Raw genomic sequence first — 16345 nt, 5'->3', positions numbered from 1 at the left:
CCATTCCACTGCACCCAAAAGACCGTCCAAAATTCGCCTTCATGCTCCCGTGCACCAATCACCAAGAAGTAGCTGAGCGTTACCAATGGCGAGTCCTCCCACAAGGGATGCGAAACAGCCCGGCCATCTGCCAGCTTTATGTCAATAAGGCAATTCAGCCATTAAACAACTTTTCATACATTGTTCATTAAATGGACGACCTTCTTGTGGCGCATGAAACCCCTGGAGGCCTCCAAGCCATCGTCACGGCATTACTGCGCCATCTCAATCGCCTTGGCCTACAAGTCCAACAAGATAAGGTACGCATGGAGCTCCCCTTCACCTTTCTAGGCTTCAACATCCACAACACCATCACGCCTGCGGCCCCCCAACTGGCCATTCCGCAGAAGCTATCTCTGACAGAGCTACAGCAAATCTGTGGGCACATCAATTGGCTCCGTTCGGCTCTCCCGATCACCACCGCTCAACTACAACCCCTCTTCGCCCTCCTGCAAACCGACCAAGACCCTCCGCAGGCCGTAACAAAGAAAATCACTATTACCTCGGCTGCACAGGAGGCCATCCGAGCTGTCAATGATGCCCTGTGAGAATGTCAACTGCAGTGTCACGACCCCAACCGAGCCATCTTGGCGCTGATCCTGCCTACAACGGGTACGCCCACCAGGCTCCTCTGGCAGAAGGGGCCCCTTCTCTGGCTCCACACCGCCAAAAGCAAGCTCAGAAAAATCGGCCCGCAAGTCACCCTCTGGATCTCCTTGGCCATTGACCTTGTCCGGCAATGCACCCACACATATGGTACTCCCCTTGACACCATTGTGTGGCTGCTTGATGCCAAGAAAACCACCGTGCTGCTTCTGTCCAGTCCAGACATGCAAGTCCTTGCGGAACTCTTCCATGGCGAATTTGACAACCACTACCCCAGCCATCGGCTGCTTCAGGGCATCTCCCAGTTATCCTTCATCCCTCCTCTGCACCACCCCTTCCCATCTCACCGCCCCTACCCACATGCCACCACTGCCTTCACTGATGCCTCAAGCACAAGTTCGCAGCTGTCATCTACTCGCCTGGTACGTCAGAGCCTCAAATACTCATCCACATCAATGTGAACTCTGTCCAGGTAGGAGAGCTCCAAGCGCGCCTGTCCTGACAGACCCCTCAACATCTTCTCTGACAGCCTGTACACCTTGCAAGTCTGCCAAGTCTTGGCTTTCGCCACGTTTTTTCCTGCCAAAAGGCCTATCAACCAAGCACTCCTAACTCTCCAGAGTCTCTTGGAAAACCGCACGGCGCCCTGGTACATCGCCCATGTGAGGAGCCATTCTGGCCTTCCTGGACCTATTGCCACCGGCAATAACCTCGCCGATCAAGCCATCCAAGCCTTCCCAGCCTCAGTAGAGCGCTCGGGAGGCCGACCGCCCGCCCCTCTACCAGGCGACCTCCTCAACCAAGCCAAGCTACTCCACTCTCGATTTCACTTCTCTGCCAGGAGCCTTCACAAGTTGTTCCCGGAACTTTCCATCCAGGCCTGCAAGCACATGGTCAGATGCTGCTGAACCTGTGCACCCCTTCTGCCCCTTGGGCCGCTACAGCCACAAGGAGTTAATCCACGCGGGCTACACCCCAATGCCCGATGGCAAATGGACGTCACCCACGTGCCCCAGTTCGGCAGGCTCAAGTATCTCCATGTGGCCATCGACACCTTCTCCCACCTGTGCTATGCCATTCCCCTCCCAGGAGAAACAGCCAAGCACTGCATTCAGGCCCTCAGACAAGCCATCTTCTTCATGGGAGTCCCATGGGACCTGAAAACCGACAATGGACCAGTATATCGCAGCGCTTCCTTCGCCACGTTCCTGAGGCTATACAACATCACTCATCACTTTGGAATTCTGTTCAACCCCCAAGGTCAAGGCATGGTTGAACGCACTCATCTCTTCCTCAAGCATCTTATTCAAAAGGAAAGGAGCAACCATCCCCGCCACACACCTGGAGAAATTGTCACCTCTGCCTTAATCCACCACAACCTCCTCTGCTTTGATGAGGATGGCCTTTCCCCAGTACATGCTCATTGGGGCCTGTCCTACCAGCCCACACAGGCCCCCCTTGTTCAGTGGAAAGACCCCAAGACTAACATCTGGTCAGGGCCTGGCCCCCTCCTTGCCCAGGGAAGGGGTTTTGATTGTGTCTTTCCAGATGACGCCGCCCAGCCCATTTGGATCCCAGGACGCCTCATCCGGCCCACCACCACCGAACCGCCTGACCTGGAGAGAGAAACGTCGCCAGTGACACCTCGCCCCTCAGAGGGCCATGATGACCCTGAATGCCGAACCCGACCCTCTCCGCCAACAAGTTCTGCGGCTACTCCACCTAGCCCAAGCTGAAAGGGCCCGGCGGCCGCCGCCACCCACCTTCTCCCCCCCAAGACAGGCTTCTCGAACGCGCTGCCTGGCGAGGCCCCCCCCAACAAAATGAGCGCTGACCCTTCCTCTTCCACCTTCTTTGACGCTTAATAAAATAAAAGGGGGAAATGTAGGGTGGCAACCTGTGGGAGCGCGGCGACAGCAAGGGTTGGCTCATCTCCAGGCGCCGGTGCGAGTCGGACCCGGGTGGCTGGAACGGGCATTAAGGCCCTCCGCTTGGGGTTTGGGTGTACTGCCCGCCCCTCTGCCCAGCTGCATCCGCTTCCCCCTCGGTGGCCTAACCCCGCCTCTCCCCCGAGGGCCATCGCCGCATCATGACAGCCCCGCCTCACTGCCGCCGAGAACCCTGGCTACCCCGTCTTCTGCCCGCAACCAGTGATGCATCCCTGCATGAACCTATCAGCCTTCTGCCGCCCCCCGGCTACGCCCCCTGCCCCTCCCCCATCTTCGCCCTATATTAACCGCTGTACTTCCTGAATAAATCAGACTTGCGCACAGATCCTGGTCTCCTTGGTAGTCTTCTTCCTACCGCGCGTCCTCCGCACCTTGCCGGCCCTGGAGTGCCTTCTCGGAAGGCCCCTCCGTGTGTTGCAGCCCTCCGCCCGAGCCCACACCGCCCCTGCAGCGGCCCTCCGGGCGAGCCCACACTGCGACAGTGCAACAGTGCTTCAAAATGTATTCACCAAATGCAATTAATATGCCATGATGATGAAAGAGGTTGTTGATGTGGGAGGAGTGGAGTGAGGGAGATGGGGGCTATATGGGGACCTCTTATATTTTTTTAATGTAACATTCAAAAAAATAAAGAAAAAAAAGGCTATTCTTAAACAAAGAACAATGATTGCCTTTCTTACTAACCAATTTCCAGCTTCAATAAGGAATTGCCACATGTATATTCCTTTTCATTTAGTGATGATGTAATATTGTTACTGATGTTGTCTACTAAAAAAATGACTATTTATGTTAAATATTTACTTTAACAACAATACCTTTGATTTCTACCAATACATTTTGTGTCACTTTTTTATTAGGTCAGATTTCCATTATTTAAAAAGGGTGTCTCTTAAAACTCATGCAACAATATAAATATTAATAAGCATATATGAATATAATCCATTTTATTTATGATATAATTCTATTAATACATATTACATAAGTTGCAACAGTTCTACAAAAGGAATTAAAACATTTATTAAGCCAATTTATTTGAAGTTTAAATATTTACTTTACATTCTGTCAAGGGAAATTTTTAAATTTATATTTAAAAGAGGCAAGCACCATTGTTTGAATGATCTGTGATAAAACAGAAGAAAAATAAATAATTAGAGTCTTATGCAGTAGATCTCGTTGATAATTTATTTACTGGCCTATTATAAATCAAACAACATGAGCAAGAGTGGGAAGAATAATTTCAGGGTCTGGCAGAAACTAGCATTTTACCTTAACAAAGAAGCAAAAGAACTTCAGCCTGTTTTAGACAAGGGTTTCACAATGAACCCCTGCTGCTTAGTGATCCAGTTTTTCTTTCTATCATAAAACTGAATCAAATCTCCCATTTGATTACACTAAAAACAATCACAAAGATGACTGGAATTATGACCTCAAAACTGCTATAATGAAGACATGACCTTCAAAAATGCCAGGCAAAATGACTCTATATAAATTTTCTGTTTTATGGTATATCCAGAGAATGAGATATTCTGATTAATGAACAGGTAACATGGGCTGCACTGATAAACATTGACAAAACTACACTTATGTAAGCAAGTAGAAAGCATCTTAGTTTTTATGTGTCTTTATTTGATCTATTTCCCCTCTCCATTTCAACAGATAGGAAATATGTTTTGTAAAGAAGCTGCAAATGTTTTAGTTAGAACCTCTGAATTTCCACGTCTGTGAGAAATAAAAATTTTGTTGGTGATTAGGATTTTGTTACAAGAGTTTCATTTCTATACATTCCAACACTCAAGTTTGCTATGTTTTTGGAGTTTCAAGAAAATAATAGTGGTTAATATATATACTTTTTTGCCAACATGAAAGACAGGGAATTACTTTATGAAAATAATTAATTATTGAATCTAACAATATAATGGTTTTTTTAAAATATAGCTTAAAGACTAAACCCATTAACAGGTAAGCATAATCTCAATCCCGCTTTTTAAAATCATGGTAGAGACTTGATTCATTTTTTGTATTGCTTCTCTAGTTACTTATGCTTATTTTTATCAGCTTCATTTTCTTTTCTTATTAAGCAGTCATAAAGAAACACTTGACTTTTCCCCCATTATTCCTTGAAAATTTTAGCTACCCAGTACTACTGGCTTAATTCTTGATGATTTCAATATTCTTTAATTCTATATCTCTGATTTTCTCTTACTGTCAACTTTCTCTATCATACATCATCCACCTATTACTATACTCTAGATATGATTATAAGGTGAGAACTACACAGCCTGTCTGAAGAATCCCACTCTGACTATTACGTCCTATCTTTCCAACTCTCTCCACCTAAATAGTCCAACTACAACAACCCTGTAGAGCAACTAAGTCCTTTAATTGGTCATCTGACTCCTTAGCCCTCCATACACACAAGTGTTTCTTTTCCTCCTTAAATTTCATGATAAACTAGTATAAACACTCCTTTGCTGTATATCTTAAACTTGCTTGCTGCATATATATCTTCATTTTGTAAGACTTTAAATAGTTTCCTAAATTGCTGGAGAAAAATGCAAACCCATCCTGACAGGTCTCACTTTAAATTCATGATCAGTATCTTTAAGTAGATTCTCAGTGCTGCTAGGAATTATTCCACTGCTGGGAAAGTCATGGACACACATACGGGCCATTCCCAACCTTCTCCCAACCCCTGCTTTCTTTTTGATTGAGTGCAGATGTTTCAATACATAGTTCCATTCTGCAGCACAGGAGACATGTAAGAATGAATGAAGTGGGCCATCCTTTGGGCCAGGAAACCAGTTATAAGCATCCCCAGCTGTTTATCAAGGATGAGCTATCAGTGGCAGGGCCCCTCTCTGTGGATTGACTAAATACTCAGCCCTTGAGAAGCACAGATTTGTCTCTCCTCTGAAAACAGGAAGTAGGACTTGAAGAGCTACCATCCAAGGACCCTAACACAAGTACTTGGCCTCCCCAGAGACTCAGCCATGGGAAAGTTCTTCCCCTGCTCTTTTGGACCCTTTGCACTACATATGGAATAAAATGGTTTTGACGAATGTTTCCGTTATGTTTGAGCCTTTTTACATATTATGCACCATATTACAACCCACTCCACAACTATATTTTGATGGTTCAGTCCTTCTCTGATGCTTATAAATTAGTACATATATCTTCTCATCTTCCCTTAGATAAGAAGTAACTTTATCTCAGATGAAAACTTGCTTACCATGATTTCAAAAAGCATTACAGTTATACCCAGGAATCAGAACTCATAGTTTAAATTATTTGTTTTCTTGTGCTACTGACAATATTCAATATATTTATACATCTTTCTTTGGGACATCTATCTATCCTTTGTAATACAAAAGTTCAACCCTAACTTATCAGGAGCTAACGGTGTATTTACTCCTGAGTTCATTTAGGTGAATTAGCAATAAAAATGGAAGTGATTATAAAGTAGGGTAGACTAAGAAAATTGCGTTTGATTTCACTTCAGTTATAGTCTCTATTTCAAAATTCCATTAGCTAAATTAGAACTTTGTCCTCTCACCCATTTCTCTTACACAAATAGCAACTCTGCACTTGTGATTGTCACTGTATAAGAAATTCTTCAGTGAAAACTAAAAGCTGCTGAAATTAAAGCCAATTATAATGAGACATAGATAATAAAATGATAGAAAATATAGAAAAGATGGTGTAAGACATAGAAAATATCCTGTAAAGGTCTAACATTTGATTTTTAAAAAGAGAACATCAACAAAGAAATAACTAGAGACAATAGCTGAATTTTTAAAACACTGAAAGACATCAGTCTGCAAAAGGATGAATTCTATGAATCCTAAACAGCATAGAAAAAACAAAAAGAATCCACATGCAGATACAATGTGGAAAATAGCATAAAAATAAATAAAAAGAGAAGTTATTACTTTGAAAGTAACAAACTGCCTTTGGTTGCCTGTTAAAGTGTCTACTCAGAATCAACAATGAATACAATAGAACAACAATTTTCACATGACTGAAGACGTCCTTGGGGTCTTTTTGAGGGCTGGCAAAAGCTATTCCTTGAAAGTGTGTATAAACTACGTGGTGTTACACAGATGCTTAGTTTATAATCACTTATCAAACTTGACATATATTTACAGTCTTTTGAATTTATTTCACAATTATTAAAAAATTGTGGTTTTAAAAAAGACCCTTCAGACTTCGTTATGACAATGTCTGTAGTAGTTCTGTATTTCTATGTCTATTGTAAAGATTCTGTTGAATTTTTTGTTTATTTTCTTGTTTGAATTTGCTGACAAATAGGGCGACTTTTTAACAAACTCCTGATCAACTTTCCTCAATTTTTTTGTGTCATTTTCTTTGATGATAGAAGAGTTCTGTGACATGCCTGAACTATTACCCTATTAAATTTGACTTTCTGGATACAAAGATATGTTTTCATCTCATCCAAACTCTGACATTTTAATAACATTAAAGACACTAGTTTTCCTAAATTTCAATCTCACTTATGCGTGCATACAAAGAGATTTAATTATCTTAAAATTCATTAATGTTTCCCTTCCATTCAATTAAGTATAGTTACCTTCTTTATTTAGTATTATGGCTTCAATCTATCAGCAAAGAACATATAATACTAGTTAATAATCAGCGCTTTCAATACCACAAAACAAAAATTTTAGATGTTGAACATCATTTTCTAGGCTATACATGAGTTAGGCAGATTACCAGGGAAACATTTGCAACTTTGACATATTGTTATTTGATTTCAGTAACAGGATTTAACAGGATTGCTGAAGGTTAAGGGAGCACTTTTTGAAAATGAATAGGCTAATTAAAAGCATTTAAGTTTTAGTTTCTCTGAAAAATGCATTTAATATGGCTTGTTGAATTTTCCTATTTGTTTTCTAATGCAATGTATTGATTCATTTTTTCAACATAAAGTTTGACAAACTGGAGACATAACATTTATGTTACAAATAAGAGCTTAAATCTTTACTCTGTGTGACATTAAATGAAATGAGTCCTGGGGGTATTAGTCTGACTAGAGGTGTAAAGTTGTGCCATCAAGTTTGGTGTTACAATAGGTATAATTATTACTTAAGATGTATGAATTGAAGGATAATTGGGGTGCTGTCAAATATCTCTTCATAGAGCCTGCCTATAAGTCTCCTTGATAGTCATTCCTTTGAGTAGGCATATAGTGTCACTGAAAAAAGTCACCTAATAAAATGAATATTTGGAGACATTAACAGCACTTACTAGCTCTTTTTTAAGTTTTTTTTTTTTTTTTTTTTTAATATTATCTTACCATATCAGTTACAAAACACCAGTCAAGTCTCTGAAGAAATTAGGCATGGAAAGTGCTTGGAGAAGGGTTTATGGGAAGCAGATGTGGCTCAAGCAATTGAGTTCCTGCCTACAACATGGGAGGTTGCTGATTTGGTTCCAGGGCCTCCTAAAGAAGACAAAGAGCTGGTGCAACAGGCAAGCATGGCAAGCTGATGTAACAAGAAACACAAGAAGAAAAACATAATGAGAGACACAACAAAGCTGGGAATGGAGGTTCCTGGTGCCTCCTAAAGAGGATGAGCAAGACAGTGAGCTGGTGTGATGGGGAGGCTCAGCAAGCTGATACAACAAGATTATGCAACAAGAGACACAAGAAGAAAAATACAATGAGAGACACCACAAAGCAGGAATGGAGGTGACTCAAGCAATTAGATTGCCTCTCTCCCATAACAGAGGTCCAGGTTTGGTTCCTGGTGCCTCCTCTAGAAACAAGGAAGACCAACAGACACAAGTGCAAACAACAAGGAAGTGGAAATAAATAAATAAATAAATAAAATTAAAAAAAAAGAAGGGTTCTAATTGGCTTTTGCAAGAACAAAGATACTAGAACAAGAAAGGTCTTTATTTGGATCCATAAAACAATATACAGGGAAAATATTAAAATTCATGCATTAATATTTAAAAGTTTAGATATAAGGTCAATACAAAATGTGATATTTTACATAGTTTAAAAAATTTTGATAAAATTTTAAAAATGTAAAACATATGAGAGCAGGAAATACATCAAATACCCAGAAAAGAATCAAACAAAAAATGTAGAAAACCACTACACAGAATCCTAATCTGTATAGTGTGTGTAATCCCTCCAGGTGCGTGTTTGTGTGGGTTTATGTCTAGGCATAGGTGTATAAACTGGTAAAATGATTCTAGAATACATATAGAGGTAGGTATAAGGAACAAAGTATACACTATAGAATATATAGTGTATATCTAACAGCAAGAAAAATAATCCACAAACCAAAATAAATCATACTATTCTTACTTTGTTATAATTACAGTTTGGATATATGTTACAATAAGGATATTCACAAAGTATGAATATTTAAAGTTTCTTAATATCTGGGTTAAAACTTGAAACACTATTACTTAATATTTATAAAATTTCAGCATATCTAAATATGAAAGAATATACATTTAGAGATGAAAATCCCTCCTACACACTTTGAAAAACATTTTATGGGGAGTAGGGAATTTCCCTTCTAAGGATAGAAAGTATAAATACTTTTTAAGAGAAAAATGATCTGACACTGTCTCAAGAAATTGGAACTTATTGGAAAAAAATACAACACCAAAAGAAAAAACAAACAGGAAAAGCAAACAGCCACAAAAAACAATTGAGAGTTTTAGGAGAAAAAAAAATGTTACACGTAACTCCCATTTAGATCTTTTGACCATGATTTAATAGAGACTGAAAGACGGCAATTTCACGTACAGCCATTTAAGTGGGTGGAGAAAGTAACACTGCTCTGTCTGATCTTAGATCTATGATTCTTAACTAAGCTGCCCAATGTAATATTTCAACACACTCATGTCCAAATCAAAGATTCCATTTTTTATTTCAATATAAATTATATGCAATAATGTACAGATTACAAGTCTTTAAGGTTGATGAATTTTGACAGGTTATGCCTCCATGAAACTATGTCTCAAAATGAGATATAGAACTTTTCCATCATTCCAAGCGTTTCCCTCCTGCTTCTTTCAAGTAAGTGCTCCCTCATTCCTGGAAGCAAAAATTTTCTATTCTTATAAAATATCTTTGCCTGTTCTTGGACTTCAAACAAATGGAATAATGTAGGGTATAGTGGCATATTTTACTCAACAGAGTGTCTTTTTTATATTAACCCAAGTTGTGTATATCAATACTTTATATCATTTAAATGCTGAGCAGTATTCAATTTTATGAATATGCCACTATTTGTTTAGTGCTATTTTAGTATTGATTAATATTTGGAGTGTTTCAAGCTTTGGACTCTCAAAATAAGGCTTTTGCATGTTCTTGCATGATATTCCTTTATTCTTATGTTTTCTGGAAATGTGTTTTAATTCATTTGTTTAAATAATATCTAGGATTAGGATTGCTCTATTTTAAGGTAGGTTTACATTTACTTATAAGAAACTGCGTAACATTTCTCATAAGTGGTTGCAACACATTTTACTTCCAATAGCAGAGTGTGTGATTTCCAGGTGTTTCGCTTATGCCTTCTATCTTAATATTGTTTCCTCCTAGGAATCTTCTCTATCTACAGGTCTCAGAACCTAAAGATGTTAATCGTTAAGCAAAAATCTATTATCCTCGAGCAATGGCTTCCCACATATGAGGTCCCAGTTTCAATTCCCCCCCATTGTACCTTAAAAAAACAAAACAACAAAAAACTAAAGAAAAAAGTCTGCAATGTTCTAGATACACGATTTTTGGTCCACTCTCTTAACCTTCGGATATCCCAATTTTCATTTAGTGGTGAGAGTGAGATAATAAAATCTTAAAAGCCTTGTAAGTACTAAATGTATAACATAATCCCAAATATTCCATATTCATTATTATCAAAAACATATTGAGCAACTTGAGGATGTAGAGAGCTGGGAAGAGTGTTGCTCTCACATTAAAAATAAGAAAAAAGCTTGAAAAACTGCTAATTATTGACTTTTCTTGAACTAATTTCACTGGGAAATTAATCTGAAATCTGGAGAGAAAGACGAGCCTGCAGAGAAAACTGGGACCTGAGCATTTGTTTACTTGAAGTAGACAGCACCAAATTCCATATAAACTGATATGAAGATCTGTCTAGAAACCTTCACTGAATTGCTCTTGGCCAAACGTGGGCTAACATAAGTGTGTGAAGCAACTAGGAGCTGCAGATATGGGGGTTACCATTCTCTTTCCTCCAGATATTTTTTCCTGGAGGCTTTTTATTCAAGAACCCCACCAAATATCCAAAGGGTAGACCAGGCAGAATCAAGAGAAGCCTTAGCCCATTGTGCTGGTTGGGGAGAAGCATACAGGTGAAAACTAACTACAGATGGGGGAGGAAGATAGGACTAAGTGACAGGAACTGCCTTTTGGAAGGAAAGAGCCAGGAATACACGCTGGGTGTAACATTGCTACTGGAAGAGGGGCTTGAACTCCGGTGAAGGCCATGCCTCTGAGTCCCAGTTCGATAGAACTGGCCTAAGCCTAAAGCTTAGTTGGAGTATACTGGCCTTCCACTGCTTCCCACAACCAAGCTAAAATATGAAAAAGTATTAAGAAAATTAATAAATAAATAACAGAGGAACCATGGAAGAGACATTTAATACCTGAAAAACACCACCAAAGGACCTAAGCTAAGCAGGGAGACCCAAAATTAAGTGCAGAGCAGACATTGAGGGAAAAAAAACCCTGGTATATTGGCCTGACACACACCATAAAAAGAGTATCAAAAGATGAATTTAAAGTCTCTGGTACACTCAAATGAAAGTAACCACAGGAGCAACAAACTTAAATCCAATTCTTAATTTGCTAAAACAAGCACCTGCACTAAAGCCCTAGCAGAAGAAAAGCCTTCCTTATGTTCAAGCACACAAAATATTTTTATATTTTGTTTACCTAAATATCTACTCTCTTATATGATATAGTAGTCTCAACCAAAAAGAAGGAAAGAAAGAGTGACAGAGAGAGAGAAAAAAAAGGCAAGAGAAAGCACAGTAGGGAGAGACAAAGGGCAAAGTAATCATTAGAATCAGACAGATTTAACACTGATGTTAGAACTACTATATGTGGAATTTAAAATAATTTTAACTCTATGACTAATATGCAAAAGGCTACAAAGAGAAAGGTAGACAACATATCAAATCAGAAAGGCAACTTATATAAGAAATGTGAGATACAAGAAAGGATAAAACAAAAAAAAAGTTAAAAATCAAAACAACAGTAATAGAGATGAAGAATAGTATCAGTTAACAGTAGAATGAAAAGAGCTGAGTGAAAAATCAGTGAACTTGAAGATATAGAAATTACTTAAAGTGAAACATGAAAAAAATGTGAAAAAAGAGAAACAGAAGAGAGATTCCAAGAGATTTGAAACTTACCAAAATATCTGACACATAGACAATTACAATCCCAGAAGGAAAAGAAAGAACAGGAGAAGAAACAACTGATGGAATAATTACAAGCAGACACCACACAACAATCCAAAAAGTTCAGAGGCCAAACACTATAAATACAAACACACACACAAAACTAGGAAAATGAAGCTCAAACTGCTGAAAACAAAAACAAAAAGCAAACCTTAAAAGAAGCCAGAAAAACGTGTGATATAAACAGAAGAACAAGAAAAGAATTATAGCAATCTTTCATCAGAAACCATGCAAACAAAGAGACAATTGATTGACATCAGTCATTTTAAAGTGAAAAACAAAAACAAAAAAGTATCAGCCAGAAGTCTTTCCACAATTAAAATATCCTTGCAAAGTGAAAGAGAAATAAATAATATATCAGGCAAAGACAAAAGAATTCACTGCCAGCGAAAAGAAATGTTAAAGAAAGTTCTTAAATCCAGAAGAATATGAAGCTAGAAGCTTGGATTTATACATGGAGATAAAGAACAAAGGAAACAGGGTAAATAAAGGCAAAATATTTTTGTTATTTTAATTCTCTAAAATAACTGCTGAAAGTGAAAATAGTAACAATGTATTTTATATTTCTCATATACATAAAAAAGAAATGTGTGGCCAAAATGACACAATGAATGAGAGGGAAGAATCTGGCACATCCTGTGGTGATACAATATTATTCAAAGATAGACTTTGAATATTTAAAATTGAATATTTTGAATCAAAAGAGAGAGAGAGAGAGAAAGAGAGGGAGAGAAGGCAAGTGAGACAGAAAGAAACAAAATCAGTAGGAGTGATAAAACTGAATCATAAAAATTGATGTTCAATTAAATTCAGAGAAGATAGGAAAAGAGAAAGAAACAAAGTACAAATGAAACAAATAGAACACAGCAAGCAACTTGCTAGATTTTAATCTAATCATAACAATAATCTCTTTAAATGATAGTGATCTAAGCAAGGGGAAAACAGAGATATTCAGACTGTATAAAAAATTAGATTCAACTCTATTCTGTCTACAGGCAACCCACTTTAAATAAAAAATCATAGATTGCTTAAAAGTACTAGAACCAAGAGAAAACCAGAGAGCTCTATTAATTTCAAACAAAGTAAATCCAGAACAAGGAAGATTATCAGGAATAAAGAGAGGCATTATATAATGAAAAGGTGTCAAATTTTTCATGAAGAAATAAGAATCCTAACTGCATATATAGCTAACCAGAGAGTTTCAAAATGCGTATGGCAAAATGTCTAGATGTGAAAAGAGAACTAAGCAAATTCACAATTAGACCTGGAAACTTCAACACACTTCTCTCAATAATTGGTAGAACAAATAGGCAGACGTAATTGATAGAACAAATAAACAGAAAATCAGTAAACATGGAGATAATCTAAGCAATACGATTAGCCACCTTGACTTAATCTGTAGTTTACAACATTCCACTCAAAAAGAGTGTATTATATATTCTTCTCAAATACACATGGAAATTCGTTGATGCTGGCCTTATTCTGAGCCATAAAATAAACCTTAACAAATTAAAAGAATAGAAATCCTATAAAATATATTCTTGAACTTCAGCAGATTTGAATTAGAAATTGATAACAGAAAGAAATCCAGAATATCCCCCAAATATTTGGAAATAACATATGGAAATGTGTTGAAGCATAAGAAAGATGATGTTGTCCAGAAACTGTAAGTAAGTTGAATTGTTTGAAATGTGGTGTATGAGTTGTTATGATATTAGCAGGTAATGTAGCAGAAAAGAGGTGGAAAGCAGGCAGACCATGAAGAGAGCAGATTTAATGTGCTTTTGTAAGAATGGCTAGGCCCTGGTGTCAATTATACCACAAAATTTAAGTAGATTAACATGAGAGAAGATTATTTCTTATTCACACAACAAAACTGAGCAAAATACCAGGTATGGGAGCTGCTTTACTCCAGGCATTTATTCATAAACCTAAACTCTTTCTGCCTTTTGATTCTGTCCTTTCCTTGTCCACCCAGCCAGGGGAAAGAGACACAGTATGGAGTTATGCATGCAAAGTTTTATAAACCAGAGCTGGAAGTGATACATATGACTGCTCAAATTGTATTACAGAAACAGTGTAGGTGAGTAGCCAAACGCAATTTCAAAGATGTCTGGACAGTATAGTTTTGTTGTGGGCGAGGGAGAAAAGAAGGGATTAGCAACTCAACCATAAGCATGGGAAACCATAAAATGACTCACACTGAAAAGGTTATCAGAAATATGGGAAGAAAACCATAAGGAAAGAACTTTTCTTTTTGCATACAAAACAAGGAAAGGAAATATTGAAAAGAGGCAATACAGAATAGTTAACACTGGTGCATTTTGTAGTCACTTCATATAAATTCTGGAACACAGACAACATTAAAAAAAATAACATCCACTAGATTTGGTAATTCCCAGGTCTTTCTTGAGCTTAACAGGGAACAACCCAAAGGCAAAGGGCAACAAAGGCAGAAGACAAATTTAATTGATTTGAGGGTTACAGATTTAGAAACGCTCCCTTTTGTCAAGAAAATTGGCCTGGAATTGACAAAAATATATTTGTTGGTAGTAGTGGGCTTAAAATGGAGGAAAATGCTTGTGTGTATGTGTGTGTGTGTGTTGATTAGAAAGATTTAAGGCTGAGAATGGCTAAAACCATACAATGGAAGTATCCTTTCTGAAGCAACAACATGTATGTGGAAATCTGAAAGGAAGAATTATAGAGTACAGGTAAGTACATCATAGCAATTTTCAAGCACTAGGCATTTTGCCATTACTTTCATGGTCACAAGGAACCTATGAGATAAATTGTATCATTTCACTATTGTGAACATAAGAATCATTTCCTGAAGTAAATCTCCAGCTACTTAATTAGGAATCTAGACTTTAAAACCAAGCTGTCAAAGGAATCTTTCTTTTTGGTGGGATTTACACGAGTTCTTTCACCGGCTCCCAAGGATTTTATCCTCAATTTCTGTTCGAAGCGTTAGAGTCAGGGTGCTGGCTTCTTCTGTACCTGGTCCTGGCGGAGATAACTGAGCTGAAGATGTGAAAGCTGACAACCATGACTGCAGGCTTGACATATACACCTATAAGTGTTCATGCAGCAAAAGAAGAGGAGCCCCCAAAACATCTCATAAAACCACAGCAGCTGCGCGTATACCCAGCACCATCTCTTCAGTCTACATATATTGAAGAGCAGCCTGGTCATTTACAAAAGGGCTTTGCTTTTACCTGCGCTACAACTGGCCATTATATTGACTCGTGCAAAGGTGGTTAAGTGTTTGTGAAAAATGGGACAGTGTATAGTACAATTTGGAAAAGATGCACACGTTTATCTTGAAGAATCTGCCTCAAGATTTCATCCGAAAATTGGACTGATTACAGTTTCAGGATTGACAGGCTTAGTTTCAGTGAGAAAAGATTCTAGATTTAAGAAAATTGCTTATCCTCTGTGACTGGCCGCTTTAGGAGCAACTGTTTGCTATCCAGTTCAGTCAGTAATAACTGCAAAGTTAACGGGGAAAAAAGCACAGATTACAAGCCAAAAAATTTAGGAAGCCATTAAGTCACTATGAACAAAAAGTAACAAAAAAGAATCTCTCCCTGAATTTAAAGAAAAAACTAGGTTAGGAAACCTTGTTGAATTAGAAATACCTACAAAGACAAATCAAGACCTAAACACTCAGTGCCTTTGCCAACAGACCTCAGCTCTGAAACAAAGACCAAATCAAAACCCTCCTGACTCCAGGCTCATGGATCACTGGCACCTAGAAGATGCAAATACGCACAGCACTAGAAGCTGAAATAGACTGGGTACAGAACTACAAGATGTGCAGAGTTGCAAATAATGTTGGGAAAAAATCATGTTATAAGTAACTAATATATAGAGTATAACTTAAATCAAGTTTTTCCCTAATATAAGTGGTTAATGCACAAACTGTGAGTGTAATTCAAAAAATGTTAAATGATTGATGAGGTAGCAAAGTTGTTAACTATTAGGATACTTTTGGATTCTAAGGGTATTTATGAAAAGACCAAAATGGAATAAAGATATGATGAACACTGAGGAGGCTAAAATCTGAAAATATGTGTGTGTGTGTATATATATATATATATATATACTTGTACACATACATGACTATATAGATGCCCTAATAATTTACTATGGTATAGTCCTCTTTTTGTTTTTCACATTTCTCAGAGCTGAAATAAAGTAGGCAACTTTTATGGCCAAAAAAAAAAAGGAATGAATAAATAAAGATTTGGGATGATAAATGGCTTAGGAGTGGATCA

At 38.2% G+C, this 16345-nt stretch overlaps 1 pseudogene; it reads left to right on the top strand.

The window, feature by feature from the left end:
• The first annotated feature begins 589 nt into the window (after positions 1-589).
• LOC101410759 (MICOS complex subunit MIC27 pseudogene) lies at positions 590-15794 on the top strand (annotated as a pseudogene).
• The last annotated feature ends 551 nt before the right edge of the window (positions 15795-16345 follow it).

Source organism: Dasypus novemcinctus, chromosome 15 (assembly GCF_030445035.2).
Source record: "Dasypus novemcinctus isolate mDasNov1 chromosome 15, mDasNov1.1.hap2, whole genome shotgun sequence".
NCBI lineage: Eukaryota > Metazoa > Chordata > Mammalia > Cingulata > Dasypodidae > Dasypus > Dasypus novemcinctus.
The sequence above is the reverse complement of the archived record's forward strand: the minus strand, read 5'-3'. Positions and strand labels throughout refer to the sequence as shown.